Source organism: Aquila chrysaetos, chromosome 2, assembly GCF_900496995.4.
Source record: "Aquila chrysaetos chrysaetos chromosome 2, bAquChr1.4, whole genome shotgun sequence".
Lineage (NCBI taxonomy): Eukaryota > Metazoa > Chordata > Aves > Accipitriformes > Accipitridae > Aquila > Aquila chrysaetos.
This window is the reverse complement of record NC_044005.1, coordinates 29,927,582-29,954,182: the sequence shown is the minus strand read 5'-3', so window position 1 is coordinate 29,954,182 and position 26,601 is coordinate 29,927,582. Positions and strand designations below refer to the sequence as shown.

The following is a 26,601-nucleotide window of genomic DNA, read 5'->3' as shown; positions in this document are numbered from 1 at the left end:
AGCAGGTAATGGTCCTTACACTTGGGACACAGGCCTTGGTGATAACTCGAGCTATACACTCCTAAATCCCTGCTTGAATCTAGCCCTAAGAGAAGAAATTATATTAACCTACTTTCATTCTGAGTAAGAGTATCCATGCAGGAGGATAAATAATGTTCAACCACTGCACTTTGGAGCATCATTCAGATTAGTCAAATATTCCTATATACAGGAGCTTTAATGGATTTTCCATGCAGGTACTAGTCCAGTCAAGCCCTCTTCAGCATTAGAGGTGTCCCTTATATCATAAGATACCTTATTTTGCAGATATATTTTCTGTGCTGTCCACTTTCGGTAAGGTATGCTATGGGACATAGCACTGGGTGCCGGTCGTCTTAATGTTTATTAAGTGACTCATAAAGGTTAGCAAATTACAAGAATTGCTTGTTATGTCATACACCATTACTTGTATGGACATTACAGTAGCCAGTGCTTCTGCTCACATTTTAGTCCAATGAGTGCAGTTTTCTGCAATGATACATAAGCAGTAATAGGTAATAACAACCTCATGACAAGCTTATTTTGTAGAGCCTGAGAAACCAAGCAATGAGGGAAATAGCAGTGCTGCTTTTATAGTACATGTTCATATTGGTATGGTAAGTAGCTAAACTGACAAAACAGCAGTATTTCACTTAAGTACCTTTCTATTTTTCCTCTTTTACGTAAGTGCATCCATTTCCATGTTTATTCCATTATCATTCACTAATACAGGAAATAATTGTGAGACTGAGATTTTCTTTCAAATAGAGCTCTGCATCATTGACTTTATTTTAGCTTTGCTGTAGTTATGCTAACAAAAACCAGTATGTGAGGTATGAATGGTCTTGTCACAGCCATTATCTTTCTCCTGATGGCTTTTTGAGTTCAGCACAGACTATTTACATGCAGCTTTTGGAATCACAGACATAAGGGCAGGAAAGGACCTCAGGAGGTCACCCATTGCCTCTCCCTGCCGCAGGGCAGAGACAAACAGCTAAACCACAGCTAAACAGACCTGAATTTTCCCTAGCTGTTAACATCTGACCTATGTTGACACGATAGCCACTGGTGACTGTCTACCTCAGCTTCAAGATCTGATCTATTTATAGATGCTGTGACTTTTAATAGATGATGTGATCCATACTGTGCATTGCATGTATAGCTCTTTTCATTCCATGCTCTTACTGTCTCATTTCACAATGCTTTATGTCCTCTGCAGGTCTGAAAATTTACATGTTGCAGTATAGAGAAGGACATTTCCACTGTCCCTCTACCAAATGCTATGATCTGCAAATAGTTTCCATCAGCCTCTGTGTTCTCTGATAAATCCTCTGCTTTCACAACCCTGAGCAGTTATAAATAGCAACACATGATATTGCATCTTGAAAAAGCCACAAAACTTCCCAAGAAACAGATTGCCCAACTGAAAATGCAGGAAAAAGGGCAAAACTAACCATAATGTACCAGGTAAGCAAAACATCTGAGACTTTGTTCCCTGCTTTCTTTCATTTGCAAAGCACTCAGACGCAAGTGTCATTTCTAAAATGATGAAGTTTGCTGAGGCTGCACAGAGCTTTCCATGAAAATCCTTTTGGAACTCCACTGGGAGAATGTGGCTTGGATAATGAAGTGGTCTCAAAGCTGGTGGTCCGTGTTCTAGCAATATATTACTTATCCACATGTTGGGTTTTTTTTTTTCCTGAGGCATTCATCATCTTCATATTGCCAGATATTGTTAAAATTGCTATGGAAAGGCATGTATGTAATTGTAGGAACTTGGGTGCAAATATACATAATTTATCCACAGCAAAACGTGCAGCACAGGTGCAAAATTCTACTCACTGAGCAGGAATTTTGCCAGCAAGTCTGGGATTTCATCCTCAAGACTGCTCTTCCCTTCAGAGTTACGGATGAGGTAAAAAAGTATTACTAGCTTCGCTTCAGAAGGGGAACATCAGACAATGAGCAAATTGCTCTATTGCTGTTGCTGAGTGAGTCTCAGTAATAACCCCAGCTCATTGCCCTAGAAACCTTGTCCTTGTCCCTTTTCTGATAGGATAGCATTAGCAAATTCTACACTTTAAAATCTTGTGTGGGTTTGGGGCTTTTTTTTCCCTCTGGGTGGGAGTTACCTGGTGCAATGTGCTTACACGATATAATCAACAGTGAACCCTAACTAGGGTAATCCCAGGGAGAAGAGCCTGATGGTGTAGAACAGATTTAGAACAACCAGAAAGGGCACAGATCTGAAGTGTAATGACATATTTCAAGTGCTCCAAATGCACAGGGTCTTTTAACCTATTAGAAATTATGAGCTTCAACCCACTGTGCAGTAAGAAAAATTAAACCATAGAATCATAGAATCATTTAGGTTGGAAAAGACCTTTAAGATCATCAAGTCCAACTGTAAACCTAACACTGTCAAGTCCACCACTAAACCATACTAACCCTACTGCCTGCTCATAAAGAAAAGCCTCATAGCCACCTTGACAGAACTTGCACCCAAGTGCCCTCAAACTTGTACAACCTTGCTCTGTATAGAACATGCCTCACAACAAATGTCAGGGGTTAAGAATGAGCAGTAGGATTTGATTTACACTATAGAAATAGAAACTTAGAAAGATTCAATGACCAAGATATTCATTTCTAAATGTAAGTCCCAACCAAAAATTCCATAACTAGAGTCCATTCCCACCTCAGGACGGTGCCCTATGACATGCTGTATTGTAATATTGCCCGGGGTAGGACAGCATAGTAGATTCACTGGAGAAAAACAGTTTCATTTCCATCTGGGTCTGAAAAACCTATGGCCTGATCTCAGGAACAGTCACTGAAATACCTGACTTGCACATGTATGAACGAAGTTGCTCCTATGAGCAAAGTTGCTCCATGTTTTTAGCACCAAGTCTAAAACTTGATGTGTCAAAGACAAATGCACTGGATGATATACTGGAAACAGTTGATTCTCAGCACCCCAACTCTAAACAGTTAAGTCATGCTAAAAATATTTCCAGGGATACTCACAGATGGCAGACACAAATCTAATTGCCTGTTACTGTAAGGACATGTAGAGGAGCATGTTTCCAGCTCTTCATCATCAGAAAGTGATTGAGACAATGTCCTAAATTCCAGTGATACAACTGCAAATGTAGGACCCAATGCATACGAATCATCCCACCAGCCAAATCCTGACTCTTCACTTGTTTTTTTCAGTTCCTTTTCAGGCAAAGTTTCCACTTATATTAATGTGACTACTTTCACAAGGGAAGGTCATAAGCACAAGAGTCATTGCACTGCTCCTAAAGATAGATCATGGCCCTTAAGTACACATTTATCAGAAAGCTGATAGGTAACAGATGATGTAACACAGCTGATTGAATAAGACATTTTTTTGCAAAAGAAATTAAATAGAGTGAATTAACTTCATGGATCAAAACCCAGTAAAACACAAGAGGCCTACTGAAGAATGGATGTTTTCATTATTGAATGCTTCTGCTAACAAGAATGTAACATACAACCTGCACAAGAATAAGCTAAATTCTCTGTTACTCAGAGAAGATCAATTAACTTCATTGGGATTGCTTCCAAGAATGGCAATTTTAGATTATTTAGAAAAGTTTAGCTGAAACCAAAAAACTCTCCTTAGATTTTAAGGACCCAGAAGAGTTATGTAGAGCAATCCTGAGGAGGAGTACCTAAAATAGCTAGGTAAACCATCTATAACAAATGCATACTGTCAAAGTAAAAGCAACCAGGAAATCTGGCCACATCATGGATATCCAAGTCTCAAGCTTGGGAAGATGGAGACACCAAGGAGCTATTTGCCTAGCTAAGCATATGTAGTGTGGCTTCCAGAAGAGGCTAACACCAAAAGGGAATGGAACTTGCTGGAATTATGTTTAACAAGAACTGTGATTTTAACTGCTGTCAGTGGAAGTCTTAATTGGTGCTGTTCTTCCTTGTTCTGCAGCTATTTACCTACGTGCAGATATGTATATACCTGTCACAGCAGTACTGCTTTTAGGAAGGGAGACTAAAGCAGTGGTTCCAGAGTTTCAGAGTCTGGTAAAAACTAAGATTTGTGCAGAAAGGGATTTGTGATTTTTCAGAAAGAAAGGAGGTGACAGCACAATATTTGCAGAGGATGCTCAGCTTTGGAATTATATGGGCAGAAGGGGCTATGAGTATGCAATTTGGCTGAGGGTATACAGTATGATGGACCAAGATTATACTTCTTTCCTTGGCTGTACCTGTCTTCCAGGTTGCAAACATCTCCAACACCAGGGCTTCTAACCTTGCTCTGAGCAGGTCTCATCAATAACGATTTGAAACTGCCTACGGCATCCAGTGACTCATTTTGTATAATGACTCGGTGTTGCAAGCTGATGGAGTTTAGCCAGACTTAGCAACAGTGGAAAGTTTTCAAGATTTTTTTTTTTTTTTTTTACAGACAAGATTTTTGAGACTACCATCTACCCCTCTGCTCACAGATCCCTGTTCAGAGCCCACTGACCAACCCTTTCACAGATCTCACTGCAGGCTGCTTAAGTTTTGAAAACTGCTGTTCCCACAGTGATTCTGTTCCTAGCATGTGAACGACATAGTTACAGCATTCTTCCTGGGGGACATCCCTCAGAGAATATAGTGTTTTAAAGCAAAGTTGGAGACCTGAGAACCACAATCAAATGATCAGGTGTGAACTTACAAGATTGTCCTTAGGGGGAAGTATGATGCAGGAAAGCAAGTTGCTGATTTTAGAAGCCTAACATTTATTATATTTGCGTTGCAAGGCAAAACTCTGCATAACCAGACATTGGGTAATGTAGGTTCAGTAGAAGCTGTGCTATCCATGTCTAACTATTTACCTCTGTATTACACTGCAACAATCGTGTCACCCAGGGACAGGCCTCCTGGAAGTACAGGCAGGCTTTGTGTGATAGATTGCTAATATTCGTGCAGAAAAGCAAGACCACCAAACCTTTGCACTTGTCAATATTTGTACTCCAGCAGTTGGTGACTAATGGCTTAACACGCTGCTTCTTGTTGCCACCCTCCCCCTGTCTTCCAGGAAAAATAAGATTCAGTTTCCCAACTCAGGGGACTAGAAAAAAATCAAAAAATGCAGCCCAGCCCCAGCCTCCAAAATAAATATTCTTTATTCCCTAAAAGTCCTTTACATCCAAATACACCCCCAGCTTTTATTAAAAACAAAACCAAAAAAACCCCAACCACTACCAGCAACAAAACCAGCAAGGACAGTGATGTCTATTTTGGAGGCAAAGCCTTAGTGTTTTGCCTGATTTCACCCAGGAGGTTTCTACTTGACCTGGAACCAGAGCCCAAGACTTCCAGACTCGCATCTCAGTACACTGTCAGCTGGGTCAGTACAACCTACCTAGTACTTCCCCACCCAACTCTTGCCTGCAGGTGTTTGCATCCAACCTGCAGCCATTTCTTGGCAGAGGTGGGGAGGGGAGGGGAGGTTCAAGCAGCGTGCTTAGTAGCAAAGTATCCCCTCCTGCATCTCTGAATAACATTGCATCAACTTAGAGGAGCTGCCTCTCACCACTTCCACTTAAGGATAAAGTAAACACAAACCAAAGCCATCCTGTGTATGATCATGGTCAGCACAGGCATACTTCTGCAAAACAGCCTGCAAAGGGTCAAAGACCTGGAGTTCAACTCCTTTGACTGCCAAGATCAGGCCTGCTGGTCTTCTCACCCACTGAGATTAGCATATATCACTACAGATCATTTTACTCCTCCTGTTTATGAAAATGGCTGGTTTTATTAAGTAGGAACTCTCATCATGGCAAAACCAAACAGACCTGTATTGCATTAAGCAGGCAATCACATTTCATGCTATGCCAGGGTGGAACTCACCAATAATTAAATTCTGATTTCTTTAACGAATCTCTGAAAGTATGCAGTTTCAGTTTCACATTTTATAGCGCTCTGTTTGAAAAGCAAAAAATAGAGATGGGAAGGGGAAAACAAACAAGGCCCAAGGAATCATTAAATTCTCTTGTGCTGTGAGTTTTCTGCCAAGGCTCTCCACAGAAATAGAAGCAAAGGAAGGACGTTGATAGCAAAGTGGTGCTTCTGCCGATGCTCCATTTAAAAAATTGGCTTTGCCAAGAAGTCTTAGCACAATTCTTAGTTTATGGCAAGATTACAGCAAGAATACTCTGTGTCCCTTCAGCTCAAGGCTCCCATTTCTTAGGCCTGGTACTGCCAAGAGATTCTGGGTGAAACCTCTTCCCCCAGCCCCCACACAGTCCCAGAGGTGGCTGATGCATTTCACATAACAAGAGTCCAGGTAAAATCCACAGATGTTAGAAGCCAGAACTGGAACTCAGAACAACCATCTTCCCCAAGAGTATCTTCAGCTTTGGTCTGCAGCAGGACAGATTTTCAGCCTACTTTTATTTGTTTATATGCAATCACTTGCTTACTGAATTGTCTTTACAATTTACCTTTACAAATGCGCTTACACAAGCATAAACTAAAAAGCCTACTTACTTTTTTTAATGAAAACTTTTCTACAATAAAAAATTGATATTGCAATATTGTGTTGTTCTTTTCTTTCTTTCTTTGTGGAAAACAAAGAATTTCTCGAAGAAAAGATTTGCCATTTCTTGCTGGAAATAATTTTTTCCAAGTTCAGGTGAAATAAATTTACAAATCAGCATTTTGGCTCAAAACTTACCCAAATCTGAGGGTTTGGGGAGGATCATTTTACAGAAAACTACCTGAATAGATAGTATTGTGGCTTCTTTCCTTTTCCTATTATTTTTAAAAGGTTTTCCACAGAAATCACTTCCGGATTTGCCAGAAAGTTAATGCCTGTGAGCATATCAGCCACATCCCTCAGTGGACCACAAAGACATTACTCTTCCTAACACTGGGGGCTGGAACTAGATGATCTTTAACGTCCCTTCCAACTCAAACCATTCTATGATTCCAATGCTAGATTTATGGCTTTTAAGACAGACATCTTAAACTAGAAACAGCAACATTTAGCTAAAAGTCCTCTGCATGAATTGCAAAAATCTGGTCAGGTAGCAGAGTGAAACAACTAAGTTATGTGAAGTGGCAGAAAGCCGTTGGTCAGGCTCCAAGATGATAGGGTGCTTCAGTTAAAAAACAAAATACCTGACCACTTGAGCTGTTACAAGATATTGCCAAAATAAACCACAATTATTTATTCAGATGATGTTCCTTGGCTTTCCTTTCAGGAAAACTGCCAGAAAATAAATTAAGTATTCACTGAATCAACAACCCAGAAAAGACACTTAAAGAAAGGTCTGAAGTCAGAATATGTAGCATGCTTCATTTAACTAAGCAATATAGTTAGATAAAGACTTGTTTTTCTTTAGCTTACTGGGATTGCTTTTTACCATTTAAAATTTAACAGGTTTATTTAGAATGAAAACAATTAAATAGTGCAGTGAATTATGCCACCAACAAGAAAAGGCACCCAAAATAATCTTTTTATTTCCATTTATGAGAACTATTTTCCTCTTCAGTTTCTCTCTTTCTTATCAGTGCTACTCAGCCAGTTTATCCTTTAGTGATTTTGCCACATGATTTATTATACACAGGGGACAATGAAGTCGCTCGTTATCTTTTAACTGTCTGGGTTTTTTTCATTAAACACCTACCTAAGGGTCTGGGTTATGGGCACAATAAATATGAATAGGGGACAGTGGTTTGGAGTTCATCAGCCACCATTGGTGTGGAAACACACAATGTCAAAAGCCAGGCAGCTCAAGGTATGAGCTCTGGGTGCTAACAACCACTGCCTTGCACGGGAAATGTATGGGAATACTCTAAGACTGACTTGCCTTGGGCCACCTTCGGGGAGATTGGCACCAGTGGAAACCAGTTCTCTCTTCCTTTGCTGTCAGGATCCATTGGCTTTGTCGGAATTCAGGCAAGAAGTCCAGAGGTGGCTGTAGGAAGGGTGGAATGGTGACAGTGACAACCATGAGGAGCCGAGTGGGGAGGGTCACTTAAAGAAAGGCACACAGTATCTCAGGATATAAGACCTGAGAGCCCATGGCATGCCTGCTTTTAACTGCCATGTGTGTGTTGCTGTATGCTTGAAGCAAAACAGTCACTGAAACAGAAACGTAATATGCCCAGCTGCTGTAACTGCTGTAGTGTTAAAATACTTTCTGGCTAAAATCATTTAACTGATACATCTGACAGGACAACCTGTTTCTTAATGCCTAAAGCCTGACTAATGCAAACCGTATGAAGACAAGTTAAATTACAGTGTACCCTGCTCACAGTTTATGTGTTAGTTGAGTAGATTAGCTCATACCTACGAAAAAAGTGACATAACTCTCACCCCCTACCTTTTTCCTGAGGAGATATATACCTTTGGCACAATTGATATAACCCTGTACATGATTTTCAGTAACTGTCTGGTGTCAAATGAAACTCACAAAATTGTCTCATTAAACCTGACTAACATTTGGGTCTAAAGCACTCCAAATGAAGTGTGAGCCAATTTCTCTGTAAAAGACCTATTAACAATGAAAGAAAACATGAATAGAGAAGTTTTGAAGAACCCTAACTTGCTTTCTGTTGCTAAGGGATACACTTCCTTGGTAGACCCCTATGTTCTCAGCAAGTCTGACTCACAAGAAGTCTGGCTGTCTGTAAATAATGAAAGCCCTACACTGCTGAAAACAATGTAAGAAGGGTTAAAAATAAAATCAAATCAATAACATGCAAATGAAATATTACTTTATACACTCAGTTCCAGACACTAGGTAGGGTGCTTTATTATGGAAGTGCTCTCTACAGGCTACATAATGCACCTGGAAAATGGATGCTGAGACAGACTGGACGCTGTTCCATTTGGAAAGTGATGTTTTTACCGCTCTGCTCCCCATTCTATTGAGCCCAAACAGCTCCTTGCTATTTGTGTCCCTTTTTTTCTTATTTTCTTTTTCTCTGCAGCAAATGCCACTGCCAAATATCTTTCTCCCACGATATCTCCCTGTCCCTCTCACTTTTCATAACCTCTACTTGTTACATGGAACAATTTCAGAGACACAGAGGTTAAGGCCAGAACTTACCCAAGTGACTTCCACTTTTGGATGTCTCCATACGTGCCTGAAACTACTGACATCTTGGGGATGGAGTTTTTAGTTCCCATGAAGTTCAGAGAAAGCTATTGGTGGTCATAACTTCTAAAATTAGGAATTACTTCTGAAAATTTTCACTAATCCGCTTTACCCTAAAGGTCACTGTGGGAGGCAAATCCGAAGTCCTCATGCTGGTTTTGGCATTTGCTGGATAGATTACAGAGGAAAGCCATAACCTCCTTCTTCCTCCAGATATGTTTACATATATGCTTACCTATTTTGTGCCCACAATTGCAACATCCTCTCCCTCACTCTATTATGCTCCCACCAGCATGACCACTGGAATGACTGGCTCTGGATTTCCTGTGGTATTTCACTGAAACTATTCACAAGTTCAGAGACTGACCTTAACCAACCTGTTCAAAATAACTTCAATTACGGAGGCTATGTCCTCCAAAATGCACAAAATGTCTGCATTTTAAAACCAATATAGAACATATGACTGTATTATTACCTATATTATTATCTGTATAACTCTATAGATTAGTAATCGAAATATACAACTTGAAAATCTGAGACAATTATAGAAGAGAAGCAATCAATTGTAATAAATGAGGAAAAAATACCGAGTAAGATTTTCACCATTTGTTCACCTGAAAAGCAGGTTAAGGGAAATTTTTCCACTATTTTCAGAAGGTTGTATGCAGAGCTATTAATTCTCTGACTCACAAGTCAGTAAAAGGTCAGTGGTCTTTTCATGTATACACACTAACAATTATATTATAACAAAGTTAAAAGAAAATCCCCATTGGGGCAGGATAATAAAAAACGGAAAAGAAATGTGAGTAATAAGGGAAGAAGAAAAAATTTAAAGGAGCTAACTTTAAAATGCAACATTGTTTTTTATTTTGATTATTACAACACAGGTGTTACAAGAGGAAAAAAAGGTAAAAAATAACTGGGATAATTTTTTATGCAAACACAGGAACTTTCTGACAAATCCCCTATCAGAACTTATTTCCCCTTTGTTTGCCATTACACTTACTATTAAACTTCCCACTAAAATAAATAATTGCTATGAAATCCTGTGTACTAAATCCTGTAGTTCTTGTCCAAGCAAAAATTCCCACTGACTTAAGTGGAAATTGCATTTGAGCTTGGCTTTAATCTAACTTATTTTATATTCCAGCTTGCTGTAAGTGGAGCAGCAGGAAACTATATCAAGCAGATGGAAATTTGAGTTTAAAAGCGGTCCTTCTATAATCTGCTCCTCCTAATGCCCTTCACATCTGGAGGGATACCCATGCTAACCAGCACTTTGTTCGTCCAAGTTAAAATATCTCTGAAGTTAGGAGTCTTCATACATCTCCTTCTTTGCTGCTGTATGCAGTCGAGTAGAAAGGGATATGGGTTTAGAGAACATTTTACATTAGGTATACTTATCAAGTTTACAGATGCTAAACACTGGAGTCTTTAATGTAAAAAGAGTGCCAGTGGCTTTAGGAAAATTATGTGTGACGTGTTTCTCTCTACTTTGAATTCTATCCGAAACTACAGCAATGTATCAGTATTGTTGGACTGGATCCTGCTTCAGCTTTCAGAACAGAATGAAGCGCTCTTCTTTTTAAAGCCCCCCGGTCTAATGTTGTCTTACATTTCCTACCTAGACAAGCCACATTGGTGCCTTCCATCCTAAACCAAGAAAAGCAGTATTATAAGAAACAGAGATGACTCTTAATAGTTTACATGAAAAAACTGACCCCTGGATTAAAAAGACTAAGGTTAATCGATATTTTGCTTTTGGCTCTAAATAGGGTCATCAGTTGACCTAGAAGCATTTGCTCCAGTTTCAGAAAGCTGAATCTAATGGTTCCTTATCTGTACATGGAGCTTGTACAGTGCTGTTGCATTAGTGGGTGGACACCAGAGATGGTCATCAATAATAGCAATAATCTGTTCCCTATTTTGAGGTAAACGATTCCCACATTCAAAAGCTGTTGTTACAGTAGCACATAAAGGCAGGGAAAATTTAAGAAATTCACATCTTCTCAGTAAGCTGTGCTACTAAATTTAAAAACTCTGCTTTGTGCCAAAGAAATATGCTGAACTATATGCACACTACTAGGAAAAAGGCTGAGACATATATAAACTGTGTAAGACTTTGCCCTTTCTGAGTGACTTCCATGTATGTGAAGGTCTATCTTTAGATCTCAGATGTTTCATAAATCAGAAAGAGGGTGATTAATCACTGGCATTATCTTTTTCAAGAAAGATCATGAGCAGCTCCTTCCATCCTAAAACAGAGTGTAACTAATCATTGTCCCATTTAACTCTAAAGTTATGGGGGCTCTCTGCTGCTTAAAGTAAGGTTTAAGGCCACGTGGTTGTGAAAACTCTTATGTATCCTTCTTCCAACCAATGCGCTTTTGTTAGCCCTTGTAGTCTGAGCAATTTCCTGTGCACTTCATTATACTTTGTACACCCACAGTTCAATGTGTGCTGTTTCTCACTACCTACTGCTTCTATCACCTACCATGAAATTACAGCAGTACTGTCCTTCCCAAATCCTGAAGCATACTATCCTACACTGAACCTCAGTGGCTCACATTATAGCTTGAAGATTTCGCTTGCAACTCAGTGGGACAAAAGGCTTCATATAGTAGCACAATGACATCTTATTACCATGACATTCAACTGGGAAAAGGTGCACACAGAGAAAACGTTCACCTGGACACTTGATACAACTAGCAAAGAACCCAAGAGGGTATACAATTTCTAAATACTTAAAATTAGGAGATTTACTACCATTCAGAGAGCGCTGCAGCTCTGTTGTCACAGTAACAAGTAGCAGCAATACCATTGCTGAACCAAATCACATTTGCAGTCTCTCAGCATTGTATTCAACAGAATATATCTGAATGCTTTCCATTTGCTAGCACATGAAAGAAAGATGTTAACTTAAATGAGAAGTAGGGACACAGGATTATGCTCTCATCTCTTATTTAATATGAAAGCAACATAGTGGGGAAATAATGAATGCACTTTTTGAAATATAATACACAGAATATTCTCTAATGTTGTTCTGCAATTCAAGGCAATTCAGCCTTAATCAAACTTCAGAACCCTGGTCATTCCTTTGCAAATGTTAAGGTTGTTGTTTGTTTTTTTTTAAAGCAACAAACAAGAAAAAAGAAATTAGATATAATTGATATAATAATGACTATTGATATAATTAAGAACTATTCAGAAGGTTCCTATGGGAAACTTTTTTTCAGCTAACCCAATAGCTCTACAGAGATTTCCATTACTTAATGCTTCATTGGAAGTAGAAGATAAGTCTTATATTTAAGAATCTGCATGGGTGGCCTTTTTAAGATAGACAAAATATTTGTCCTCATTAAAAAAAACCAAACAAAAAACCCACAAAGAAACCTTTAAACTGTCTTCTATCTTGGCTTTACAGAAAGAAAAAAAAGTTAACTTCCTTTACATTTATCAGGTACTTGCAGGGAAAAGAAAAGTAATAAGAATACTAAAGGAGGAAGAATCCCAGTCCATACAGAGTGAGGGGCTGATTCATTTCTTCTCTTTGCTTGTGTCATTTCATTTTGATTGCTTGTTAGAAACACTCATCTCAGAGGAGGAGTGTTCCCTGCCTGTGACTGGTTTTCATGCTGAGTCATTGCACCATCTAATTTGGAGATCTAAAACCAAGTGTGTTCACTTTGTAGCCTGATCTACAGGAAGCAATGGAACTGAGTTTGAAAATATGTTTCCTCAAACAGGTACTGAAAGTGGCTCAAGGATGCAGAAAACCCCCTAAAATGTTTTCCATGCAGTTTCAGAAAGAGCTTAGGGAACTTTCATTACTTTAGAGAAATTTATCTTTTTAACAACCATTCCTTCTAGCATGCTCGTAAAATACCTTGCAGCAGCACACAACAGTGCTCTGAACCGTGTACGTGCTTGTGAAATACTGTTTAGATAAGACTTGCTCCAGCCAACCGCACTGTTTTAATGTAAATGTGGATGAATGTCACTGACAGAGCACCACCTAGCCCTGCCCCAACTGTTCCTAGCTGCTGAAATCTCCCCAAATCCTGTCCGTCCAAAGTGAAAACTATGTCCCAAGGCAACAGAAATCTCTAGAGCAGCCTCAGGTAGGCAAGGATTCAGCAGTCCAGACAAGAAAGCAGAGAGCTAGTGTGGCCACAGCTACTGGGCCAGACCAATACAGCCTAAATACCACTTCAGTTCCCATATCTGAAGTTCCCTGTTGGCTGGAGCGAAGTTTACAGGCACTTTCTAGGCTATTCACACTTAGATCAATTCTTCTTAGTGGTCAAAAATGAAAGGAGAAAATACCACACTGATTACTCCCCATGTGAACTGCCTGCTTGTTTTCACCAACTGTATTTCAGTCAGTTCCTTTCAATGTTAATTAATCACAATAACCCAGAACACGTTACAGAGCATATTTAAGATTAATTGTCATGTTTGGGGCCATGCAGATCTGATGATTTTTATTATTACCCTGCTTAAGCACTCACCTTTCTAGGGTATTTCACCTCTTTGGTTTCTCCATAGTCTAGCACTGGGCTTCAGCAAGATGTAATTCCCTTTTCTGTCACCTTCCCCTCCCAAGTCACCTATTTGGTGTTAAAAACACCCCATATCAGTTGGTAAGGAGGAATATGCACCACTGTACGGCCATCTCAGCAATACTGAAGCTGTATTCAGTGCTGCTGCAACACTGCCATGGTTTAAGCCCAGCAGCAACTAGGCACCATGCAGCCGCTTGCTCACTCCCCCCCACCCAGTGGGATGGGGAGGAGAATCAGAAAAAAAAAAAAGTAAAACTCGTGGGTTGAGATAAGAACGATTTAATAACTAAAGTAAAATAAAATGTAATACTAACAACAATAATACTGAAATATAATAATTAAAATATTTTAATTCCTTTTAATTAAAAGGAATATAGTAAAATAAAATAATAATTTAAAAAACAAACAAAAAAAAACCAACAAAAAAAAAAAAAACAAGATGATGGCAAGTGATGCACAATGCAATTGCTCACTACCCACTGACCTATGCCCAAGCAGCAAACTGCCCCTTCCGGCCAGGCTCCCCCAGTTTATATACTGAGCATGACAATCTATGGTATGGAATATCCCCTTGGCTAGTTCAGGTCAGCTGTCCTGGCTATGCTCCCTCCCAGCCTCTTGTACACCTGCTTGCTAGCAGAGTATGGGAAGCTGAAAAATCCTTAACTTAGGATAAGCGCTACTTAGCAACAACTAAAACATCAGTTTGTTATCAACATTATTCTCACACTAAATCCAAAACACACTATACCAGCTACTAAGAAGAAAATTTACCCTATCCCAGCCGAAACCAGGCCACAACAGCAGTTCCAGCTGCAAACAAGTTTGTCGTGATTTGGGTAAGGAATAGTCAACCAATTTACCATTTTCATGGATATAAAGGACAGAAAAGTTTTGCACAGTGTGGTTTCATATCACACACAATTAGCCTGAGATTTCAATCTTGCCTATAATCTCAAGGTCAATCTTAGCTGATGCTTTCAAACAGGACTCTCGAAGAGGTTACTTGCAAAGAACTGTTGTTCAAATATCACATTCAGTGCTTGCTAAGTAGTTCAGCCCAACTATGCAAGAGTTAAAAACAAAGTCCTAATCATACAGAAAAAAAAAAAAAAAAAGAATCCAAAGTCCATTGTTAGCAGGGAGAGGCAAGCACAAACAGCAGTTAGCAAATGCTAAATAGGACATGTAAAAAGACTTCCATCACGTAAACACAGATAATTATAGGGTTACAGAAAATTCCCACAGAGTAGCAGACAAATCTGAAAAGTCGTATTGCTAATAAGGACAACTACTGACAGAAGACCTGGTGCAAGAACAGAAAGGTGGACAAGAACAGAAATGACATGTCAACTGACTTTTTAAAAGAGTGCAACAAACATGCAGTAGTATTGCAAGGATGACGAGAGATGGAGCTAAACAAATTCTAGTCTGTGTTTAAAATTAGGATATCATCAGAACCAGTAAAAGCAATATTTCTGGCCTTGTTTTCCAAGACCCCATGAGGGCAGTAACCATGAGGACTGACTTTTGGACACTCCAGTATTAACTCTAACACACCTACCAGGCTTATCAGGTAGTCTTTCCTATTGTGTCTGTCCACCCCTTTCTTCTGCTTCTTTTTTTATTACAAGGGACTTTTTAACTCTCCACCATTAATTGTTAGACTCACAACAAGACAGAGAAGAGTTCAAAGTCAAGTGCCAGCACGCAAACAGACAGGGCAAAGGCATAACTGTAAAGATAGAAGAAGATGCTATAAAGATGATTTTAAAAAGAGTAAAGAAAAGAGAAGTAGGAAGAAATGCTGGAGCTTCGAAACAAGGATAAGTGGGAAAGGAAATGCTGTGTATTGGTAAGTATTTTGATAGGCTTATTCTCTCTATAGCTATGTAATGTTGTAACTCTTAATAGAGCAACATAGAAAAGGGAAGTATGGGATGTAATTGCTCGGGAAGAGTTATGAGGTATGCAGGCATACGTGAGCTCTTGCACACAGACCAGAACAAACACGAACACTTATTGTTGATTTGATAAAGAAATACAGCATATTTTGTGGTGTGCGCCAGCCAGCTGCCAACTCACTGCTAAATTGAATGCGCCTACAGTCTCTACTGAGTGGTCTTGCTGCCCCACACAGCGTCTGAATTGCTCATTACTGGCTTTCCCAGAGAATAAAGGAGATCAGGGTGACTAGTGAACAGTAAATGATCTTGCTAATCTGTTTAAGCATTCCTAGTTCACCCCTAATGAGAACATCTAGGTGCCCAGGGTATGATTAAGGGTCACATACCAATAAGCTGTTTGAGCCTCTGCCTTCTCTCCCTTGACTTTAGGAACCCTCACTTGATTATTAGTGCCTCTTTGTAATTCTCACAAAGAACTCACAATTTTGGAAGAAGGCCAGCAATACTGATCATGACACTTGCATGGGCAATTTCATAGATCTTTCTTTGCAACTCCACTCCTTTACCATGGAATCTTCCTTGGAAATGGGTTTTAGGAAAACAGGATCACTAGTGCAGCTGGTATAAAGTGGCAGTGTTTATTTCCAGCAGACCTACACAGACATATACCAATTATTTAATGCCAATATTAAGCATGGAATATTGTGAGTTGTCTATTCTTCTTGGAAAACATGGGCATATCCACATATAAGCAAGTAACAGCAAGGTCCCAGAAGCAGCCAACCTTGTAGCTACAGGCCTGTGTTGCTGAGGAGGCTCCTAGGCCAATTCAGGGGTGGTCTGATAGCTCCAACTGTGTTTGTACTCTGAAAACTGTGGTTTGTTCTCACAGGCAGTGTTGGACTGAAATTCAGAACTGGGTGTCTGCCCTTGCTGAGAGAAAGTAGGAGGGAGAATCCCGAAGGGAACGTTTGCAAGCAAAGCCCCTGCATTTCCCAGTGCTGTGCAAGCACGTGCCTTCTCTGGCTTCTGGCATCACACCATTTCAATTTCCTGCTGCATTCAGGCAAGAATATTTCTGTTGATCACTTTTCAATGAGCAGTCTCGTTAGCTTTAGTGCTTAAGGTCTTTGAAACTGCAAAGAAGAAAAGGCAGGTGGGTCAATATGGAAGGCATTATGAAAGAGCAGCAAGTTTAAAGTATTTCTGTTTAAAGCTGACCTGCTTTAAGGAGGAGATTAGACCAGATGACTGACCCAAATTTTCTGTGGTTCTATGAATTGTGTTTTCAAACCAGATTCTCTCAAGTTTACTCTCAACCATTCAGGTTTGTTGGAGTAAAAAGGAAGGAAATGGTATTAAACAGCAGAGTGATCCTATATATATGTTTGCTTTAGTCTCTTCTTCTAAGTAAGAGGACATTTAATTCATTAGCTGAGTTCTACTCTTTTTGCCTCATCAGAATAAGGGGTTTAGGATAAATTAAAAGCATTTCTCCATTGACCAGGATATAGTTAGTAACTTACATTCTAAAAGTAATCTGTAAAAACCTTTCATGCTGCCTCTCAAAATTGTGCCAACCCTTTTCACAGCCAGAATAAAAAGATTATGTGAGGTCACTGGCAACTAAGAGTAAAATATATGCACATTAAGCATGTTTCACCTAGATATATAAGAAAATATAAGAGAGAAAGAATGGAAAACCCTATAGTGGGATAAATTCAGTTAATGAAAAACAGTCTAAAGCCCCCAGAAGACTGCTGTCATTTGGCCACCAGACCAAAATGTATCTCCTTCTGCAGCAAGCCCCCAGAACAATTAGCTGCTTTTGTCCTTTGTGAGCCACCTTTAAATTTTTTTCAGGTATTCATAATCATCTTTAAAAAAACTGTGTAAATTGTGAGATTTTTTTGTTGTTGTTTTAGCTAAGTTTCTGGACAGAGTCCAGAACTTGTCTCTGCCTCTAAACTATGAGTCTCATCACATAGCACAGTAAAAATAAATCATGATTTGCATTTCTCAATACCCTTCAAATAACTACATGGAGTAAAGCCAAACCCAGCCTCTTCATTGAAACAAACAGCTTGCATTTTCACATACCAAGATTGCTTCTCCTTCATGTAAAGAGTAATTTCTGCCTCCCGATTTCCACATGGCCCACTGTGCAACTTACTACAGCCACATTTTCTCTCCGGTAGCTCACGTAGTAAGTGCTTTGAGTCAGCACGTTCAACCACAACAGCAAACTTTGATAGGATTTCCTTCAACTACTGAAACGTTTAGGCACGTATTCAGCTCATGACTCAGGGTGCTTATCTGTCAAGTGAAACTCCCTCTGGATGGGAAGCACCATCATCTCAATCACTTCTCTTTTTCCTCTGAAAAAACAAACAAACATTCAGCACACTTCTGAGTCTAGGTCCTTCCTTCTTTCCCATCCCTCACCCATCCCTGGCCAGAGGCAAGCTCTGGAAAACACGAAGAACACAGACACAATTGTTCTCGGCTTCTACCTTGTGCTCATTTTATTGGCAAAGTTTGAAACCATTTGCTTCTGCCATTGTACTTTTAAACACTGTAGTTCCAGAATATCAGCAAAATCGCACCACCATCCTTCACAATAGGTTCCTGCCTCCCATTTTGGCATGCTATCATTCACCAAACTTATCACCATGTTCTTATATTTATCTGGCAGATTATTGGACATTCAGCCCTTCAGTCTTCAGCCCTACAGTCTTCAAAAAGGAAAGATCTTTTTTTTCCCCAGCTTTCTTTTTTTACTGTATGCTCGATTTTTTTGAATGTAGAGGAGTCTCTCCAAACTAGTGTGAAGTAGACAGAAAGGAAACACATGCTAGAGACACTTGAAAAGAGCTGCCCATGGTTAAGCTACAGAATTTAACAGGGAAAAAGAACCAAAGAAGGGATGGATTTCTGTCTGAAGAATGACATATGCTCCTTTACTTTGCGGGGGGGGGGGGGGGGTTCTGACAAACAACCCAGATAAAGGACACACAAATGTTAAATTGTGCTACCTGTTCTGGGACAGTTGAAACAACACCCCAGCGTAGCTACTCCCATGCAGGCAGCAGAACAAAACAAGAGTGGTGTAGGGCATATAAATGCACAGTCAGTTTTACTGGCTTAGATGTTTTGATGGAAACCTCAATGTTTCAGCTGAAATAGTTACTCTAGTACCAAGACATGCAGTCCATAACTTTAGTAAGAGATTTGGAGGGAGTAGGAATCCTGAACCATTGTAGTTCTCTGAATGTATTATCTTCAACAACCTCTTCCACCTGTATTCTTTCCTTTATAAAAAGCTACCCACCAAATGTAATTCCAGAGGAATTCCAGATTTTGCGGCCATGGCTGTATTTGTTAAAACACAGATTAAAGACTTCCTTGTAAAGGCTTAGCTTTGCTAGTCAACAGAGTAGCTTAGCTATTTTTTCTAAGACTGCTGGCCAAAGAAAAGAAATGAGAGAAGCTGTCGGGAAGAAAGCCTGGGCAGAAAGCAGGGACAGGCAGGGGCAGAGACAGAGATGAAGAGAGATGCAGTGTGGATAAGGAAGTAGAGAAGTTTGAACTTCAGAGGAAGCTGAGGATAAACCTTGTGAGAGCAGTAAGAAAGGAAGTTTCTATACGTGCCTAGGATTGCACCTGCTAATCTACACAATGCAAACCCGCAGGAAGTGACTCAGTGGTCAGAGCTTGACACACAAAAGGAAGCATCCTATATTCCAGGAAAAGGTATTTGGCTTATGTGTGGACATAATGTTTTTGTTCAGGTCTTGAACCGCAGCAGCATTTGGTCATGTTTCTCATATGCAGCAGTTGCCCGCTTCTAACTTACTATTTTTACTCAAGCCCATCAAAGTAGGAAGAGCAATTTTTGAGAAGGATTGCAGTACTTCATCTGCATTTATATGAAAGAAGGACTGGAGCCATAGTGCTCTGAGCACCTAACCTAGCCCAGTTTCTCTGTGTGTCTTCATCTATAACGTGGCAGTAAATAAAAACAAATACAAATGAAGAAAAACTCACTTATTTGATGTTCCAGACCAGGCATAAAGTGGGAAGACTATACTGCTCACACTAAAAGTAGTTTGTGTCTTTTTTTTTTTTTTTTTTACACTGATTAATGCAACATCACAGTATAGTACTGTCATACCAGATTTACAAATCCCAAGGACAAAGAAGCAGTTGGGCATCATGGCTACTGAATCGCACTAACTCACACAGCAAACCAAAGGGATTTCAGTGCCTAATTCTCTTCAGTTCCTCTATCTACAATGGCTTTAAAGGAGAAGAGACAGGACGAATTAGCTGAAGTAGCTCCTGGTTATCAATGTTAATGCAAAGTTGTACAGGCTGCCATCGTCATTTGCAGACAGGACACGCATAACTGGAATTTTCCTCCAGCCCACTGCTCCCCTATTACCTTAGAGCCCCTGAATGCACCACCTGGAAGTCCTTGTCCTGGGGTCTGGCTAGACCAATGTCCCATGGACCCGAGGCATGGGAGAGGCAGCAGTTAGCAGAAGGCCACCTGGATGTTGCCCTGCAGACTTGCTCCAAATGCCACTTGGCAGAGCCATAGCATGTGACCCTCAAGGTTTTGTAGTAAAAGGCAGAAAGTTTCCAGCTCCCTTTTGACTGATATGGCAGAAGCTTAAGGTGAAAACATACCAATCATGTCTTATCCAATTGCATTTTCTCTCTGGAAAGAGTAAATACAGCCTCTGAGAAGCCTAGCATACTGTACAAAGACAATTAAAGGCTCTTGTAAAGGCTCACTGAACTGTATTTTGAGCTGGTGTTAGCCCTGAGGATGATAACTAGTCACTGTTCTTGTGAGACGTGCAAAATGTCAGGGGAATATAAAGAAGTGTTGTGTTCAGGAAGTGTGTGATGTGACTAATAGAGGATGACAAGGGGTGTGGTTATCATGAGATATTCACCTCCCTTCAGCGCCGTCATGAGACGTGAGAAAATAAGTATCTCCCTCCTCTGCCTCTCTCTCATGGGCATGTTTATCCACTTAGATAATCCAAAAGTTATCATACTGCTCTTATTAAAAGCCCTTTTGGGGCAGTTACTCAGGAAGGAAGTTTATTAGAGAGATTCTGAATTGCTGTTCCAGCTGAATAATGCTGGACACAGAACTCAGTTGACTTCACAGCAAATGGTTTATGAAAAAGCTAAGTAATTTCTTGACCAGAACAATGTGTTTCAAGCAAGCCTAAAATTTCTTTGGTGTTTGAATACGAGGTTCACAAGTAGGATGGGCTACTCCCATCTCTGATTCTCTCAGGGGACCACCTAGGGCCCCGTCTCTCAGCCTTGGTGTGAAATGTCAAGGCAGGTAGGAAGAAGTGTATAACCAAGAAAGCAACCGACATCTGCATGTAAAAAAATTTTTTCTGGATGCAAAGGCGAGGGAAGGAACATAATGCTGTGAAGAAAACAGAGATGAAAGAAAGAATGGGGGAAGTGGTGTTGCAAATATTCTGATAAAGAAATCAAAATTTAATCACATAAAAGAGTTAGGTTTGATTAAGAAGTAAAACTGTGAAGCATAATGTATAGGATTGTTAAGTTTTAAATGTAGCCATAGAAACTTTAGGAACTGTGTTATGTGTGACTATAGGAACCTTAATATTGTTGAAGTTTGAAATAGCTAACCGTGGAAACCTCACCAGGAAGTTACTGGTTTTTCTATGTTTTGTTTCAAGAAACTAAGGAAACCATCACGGACACCAGTTATGCTGCTTGGAAACCCCTTACCCTTCCCATCTTGATTTGAGTATCGAAGATTCCAATCAGTGGAGCTAAGTGAAATTGACCAATGATTGTTTTTAAATAAGAATATTGATAAAGTTATATAATCAAAGGACCAATCATTATAAAGGTTAAATTTAAGAGCGAGCATAGTATGCATTTTTATGTAAAGAGTTTATGTAACAATGACCTGACAGAAAAAGTCTATAAAAACTGATGGATTTTGATACTAAGTTGGACACACCTTTGGAGGAGCAATCCCCTGTGTCCCCAGTGCTGCAATAAACGAAGTGCCTGCTTCTTAACTTCACATTGGTGTTAAGGAGTTTTATTCTGGATTTCGGTAACAATGGGGAGAAGAGCACTGGAGGGGGTGTTAGAGCAAGGGCATGAAAGATAAGTGTTGGCTAGAACAGGAAATTTAATTGAAAGACAGAGCAGTAGTAAAGGAGAGAGCAAGATAGAGAGAGAAAAGAAGAATGAGATGGACTTCGGGAATGGAAGAATGGGACCCCAGAGCCTGGAAGAGGAAGTTCTACTGTGAGAGAATTGATGAATAACTTCAGTAAGAAAGAGAAAACCAATGAAAGGAAATGAATGGAAATTGACAAACTGGGACTGACAAAAAAAGATAATCAACAGTTGGAAGAAAAAAGGAACAAGAGGTAGACAAAGCATTTTATCCTTTTTTTTTTTTTTTTTTTGGTCTTGTATGTCTCCTAGAATATCTCACGGCGAAATGAATGGAATTTTATTTCCCAAGGAAAACAGCTATTTAAAAAAGAAAAAGTGTTGTGTACAGAACCCAGATGCTACTCTTCACCCCCATCCGCCATCCCCATGAGTGACCCTTCATTTCCACTAAATATTCACCATGCAGACTCTGCTCTAGACAGATTTACACCTGTAGGTATCTCAAACCACAAAGTACAGCTCAGCTCTTCAGAACAATAAAGCCAGCAAATTCATTCACTCCCAGCATTCCCTGTAGATTTCGCATAATGATTCTGCAGAACTGAAAACCAATTTGTGTTTTTTTTCTCATTGCAACATCAGGAGACACTTACAACATGTGACAAAACCAGGAAGCAGTTGGTGGTAACAGGCAATCCCATCTGAATCTCTCTCCCCCTCACACCTCGTGACAGAATAATTCTCACCACTATCATCACCACCCGTATTTTCACATCCATGTTAAAAAAACCCAGATGCATCTATATAACATACCCAACTGTTGTTAAAAACTCAGTCACAACAGCCAAAGGGTCGGGCTTCAGGGCCTCAGGCTTATGAAGGTGAGAACCACCTGCAAGATTAAAACATAAATTGTCCTCAGGTGTATAACCATGACTTCAAAACTCTGATAATTGTCACCTTCTTCAGGTTAGAGACTGCACTTGTGGGAGAGATCATAGGAAGTTCCAGACTGATGGAGGACCCAGAGACAGGCAGCCTCACAATTACAAAGGCAGAGCCTCTCTGCTTTGTTCCTGCAGGGAGCATGGCCAGAAGCAGACCAGGCTTTTGGGATGCCTCTACTTAGCTGCAGCAAGAACATCCCATAACAACAGGGTATGTATTTTGAGCATGCCCAGGTGATAGCATTAAGGTAAAAGAAAAGCCAATTTTGTGTCAGAATATTGTGCTAAAACCTGCACCAGCAAGACTGCTTACACAGTCAGTAGCATCCCAGCACTTTCTTCCATACAATATTAGCAAAGCACTCCAGGAAAGTTTAAATAACCACAAACTGAGGCTAACTACTTCCCACCTGAATAGTTTCTTGAAATAAAGACTGGTCTGCCTTCACTGGAGCAGAAACCAGATGGGAACAATGTTGGAACCATATCCACCACAGGAGATGAACCGCTAGTGTAAGGCATGATGAGATTTCTAAATGTTCCTCAGTATGGGAACAGACCAAAACTGGTCAGAGAGTAGAAGCCAATACAAGGAAATCAGATGAGCAAGAAGCCATGAACAAACACATGTTAAACACTTACAAGCCATCCACATTCACACAGAAAGCACAAAGAACTTAACTTGTAATAGCAAAGTAAAAAAGGAAAGATGCACTTGTTAAAAAAATCAAATGAGAAATCTTCTTTCCCTGTTTTTTTATGAAATACCTACAACAAGCCATTTCTATCAGACTTATTCTTGGGATCTGTATTTAGAGCACTGAGAAATAAATCACTAAAACATTGGCTGTTAAGGAGAATTTACTCAATGCCAGGGCAGATGCAAACAGTAATGGTTTAGTGATAGAAACCCTTCTTACAGAACTGCCCTGCACAAGACTGATTAATCACATATTCAGCTAAATACAATGTGGCATTATCATATTATCTGGAAACTCTCACTGGCTCAATAGACTCATGGGACAGGGCCTAGTTACCTGGTTAGATTGTAATCCTTCAATGAAATATGGTGAGGCAGAGTTATGCATGTGTGTAGAGACCCATAGACTTCAGAAAGAGTCCATGCAATGAATTTTTTTATGGGATTGGACCTGAGTGATGATTTAATGATTGTGATGTGTGCTTCAGCTTGAAAGACAGGGGGGTTTAACTCCTCTTTAACCAGGCAGTTGACTTATCAGGAAATGAAATGCCATGGTAGTGAGGGAACATAACACATAGGTAATACACAGGCTTCCTATCATATTTCTACATGTGTAATGACATGGAGCTCTACAAGCAGCACAATAGGTTGAGTTTGGCTCCCAGTGGTGCAGATGCTTCTGGCTGGAGTTTCTCGTGTCTAATATTGTGCAGCCTTGGCCTTCAGTTTTTGCCTTAGCTAAGTACTCATCAAATCCTCCATATAGAAGGATTCTTTGGTGTATGTCCTGGTTTCAGCTGGGATAGAGTGAATTTTCTTTCTAGTAGCTGGTATAGTGTTATGAGTTCAGTATGAGAAGAATGTTGATAACACACTGATGTTTTCAGTTGTTGCTAAGTAGTGTTTATACTGAGTCAAGGATTTTTCACCTTCTCATGCCCAGCCAGCAAGAAGGCTGGAGGGGCACAAGTTGGGAGGGGACACAGCCAGGGCAGCTGACCCAAACTGGCCAACGGGGTATTCCATACCATGTGACATCACATCTAGTATATAAACTGGGGGGAGTGGGGGCAGGGGGATCCCTGCTCGGGGACTAACTGGGCATTGATCGCCGGGTGGTGAGCAATTGCATTGTGCATCACTTGTATATTCCAATCCTTTTATTATTACTATTGTCATTTTATTAGTATTATCATTATTAGTTTCTTCTCTTCTGTTCTATTAAACCATTCTAATCTCAACCCATGAGTTTTACTTTTTTTCCCAATTCTCTCCCCTATCCCACTGGGTGCAGGGGGAAGTGAGTGAGCAGCTACATGGTGCTTAGTTGCTGGCTGGGGTTAAACCATGACAGTGTATAATACTGTTAAGCTCACACTGCAATCCTTTCTTCTGAAGGGTTAACAATAGACTCACTTGGACTCTAATAATCTTAAAGTTCTGCACTCCTCCATTCAAACCAGCTAGCCAGTTCAAAACCTACTGTGAGTACTCTCCTGTTAGAAAACTAGGCTAATTCTATTTTAAAAATTGTCAAATTAAGCTGTTAATTCCTGAAGGGATTCCACTCTGTAGATTCTAAGGCACTATGAGAGAGAGCTATTTCCTTACACATGATATATTGTAGAGTTAGGGCCCTGGTAATCCATATTATCAATATCCCCATCTAAATAATCCAGTCTTCTTGAGAAATATTTTGTAAAGAGGATCTAATTTTCAACAGTGCCAGGATGGCTTCTACTGGCTAGAGACAAGGCATCATGTATTTTTAAAAAGCACTGCCAAAACCTGCTCTCAGAAACATTAGGCATGGATAGAAATGAAAGTTATGTGCCTTGTTCACAGCTTAGAGTTGACAGAGAAGTGAAACAGAATGGTTTAGAGAGAGCAAGCAAGAGAGCACACAAGCTGTGGTTTCAAATAGTAGACACTGAGGGTGGAAACTCGGCTCCACTGAAGCTGACAGGATTTTCTGACCCTATGTATCTCCAGTTCCTGGAAAGTCCCACCAACAAACAGTAAGAACACATTCCCTCTGATAAGATTCTGTAACGTAGCAAATATTTATCTTTGTGACCAACAGTTTCTGCTGTTTGTTTTATGATGTTATAGAATACTTGGCTCTGCACCTGAACTGGGGCAAGGTGAGCAGCCCTACTACCTGAGCACTAACACGCTCTCATTGCAACACATACCCACCAGTTCTCCTCCATTTGAGTTGAGATCCCACTGAAGCTACTGCCAAAGCACATGGAGGGGTTGGCAGCAGTGCTGAGGGTAAAGGTTGAAGATATCTTTCACAATATCACCAGTTTGTTCGTCAAGAATAATGCAGGGAAAAGGCTGTTTCTTAAGGTACCTTTTGTAACAGCTTCACTTATTACAGCATTCATTAGGACTGTAATCTGAACTTCAGTACCATCGTGGGAAGCTCTGGAAGGAATCTACTATAAGAAGGATTGAAACAAATAGTCAAAACTGGATTTTTTTTTTTTTTTTTTTTTCTCTCCACCAGAAAGGGCTTTTGACTAATTGAATGAACTGGAGATACATATTTTGATGTCAAAATCTCTTGAGAAATGGACTCAGTTTGTAGCAGCTCTTCCCTACATATACTACAGGAAAGTCTGACTGCACTCCCCATTGCAAGACACAGCAGTTGTCTACTCTCAGGGTGAGGAGGTATTCACACAATTTGCGACACTGCCATCTCTACAGAGTCAGTGAAACAGTTCAGTAACACAGAGAACAAACTACATAACTATTAACTGATTGCTTTTAGAAATGTTCTTCCATGCGTGCCTTTTCTTTACCTAGGTAAAGGTGCAAGAAGCAGAAGCCTGAGGTAAGGTCATGTTTTAACAGGCTAAATTCCCACCACAAAGTCACAGCCATGATTCTCATTTAAGGTATGCAGTTCCATGCATACCTTAAAGCTTTGGCTTAGCTTGTGTTAAAAGATTAGATTTCTTCAGGCTGCATTGTGCAGAGAAAAACAGCTTCAATCAATAGTTACATTGCTTTGATTGGGTCAATAAAACAAAGGGTTGATGGATTGACCCACCTTCCCTTTATTCATGTAACATGAATGAAATGAAGAACATCCCTTAAAATAAGTGAGAA

The 26,601-nt window shown here is 39.9% G+C and overlaps 1 long non-coding RNA gene across 1 annotated transcript in view; it reads right to left on the bottom strand.

Annotated features, from left to right (window-relative positions):
- Positions 1-16,453: 16,453 nt before the first annotated feature.
- LOC115334802 overlaps positions 16,454-26,601 on the bottom strand; it is a 62,707-nt gene continuing 52,559 nt past the window's right edge. Inside the window, exons 2-4 of the long non-coding RNA XR_003921266.1 lie at positions 22,642-22,720; positions 17,731-18,008; positions 16,454-16,766 (exon numbers count right to left, since the gene is read on the bottom strand). This is a non-coding gene — a long non-coding RNA (uncharacterized LOC115334802). The remainder of the gene's footprint in view (positions 16,767-17,730; positions 18,009-22,641; positions 22,721-26,601) is intronic.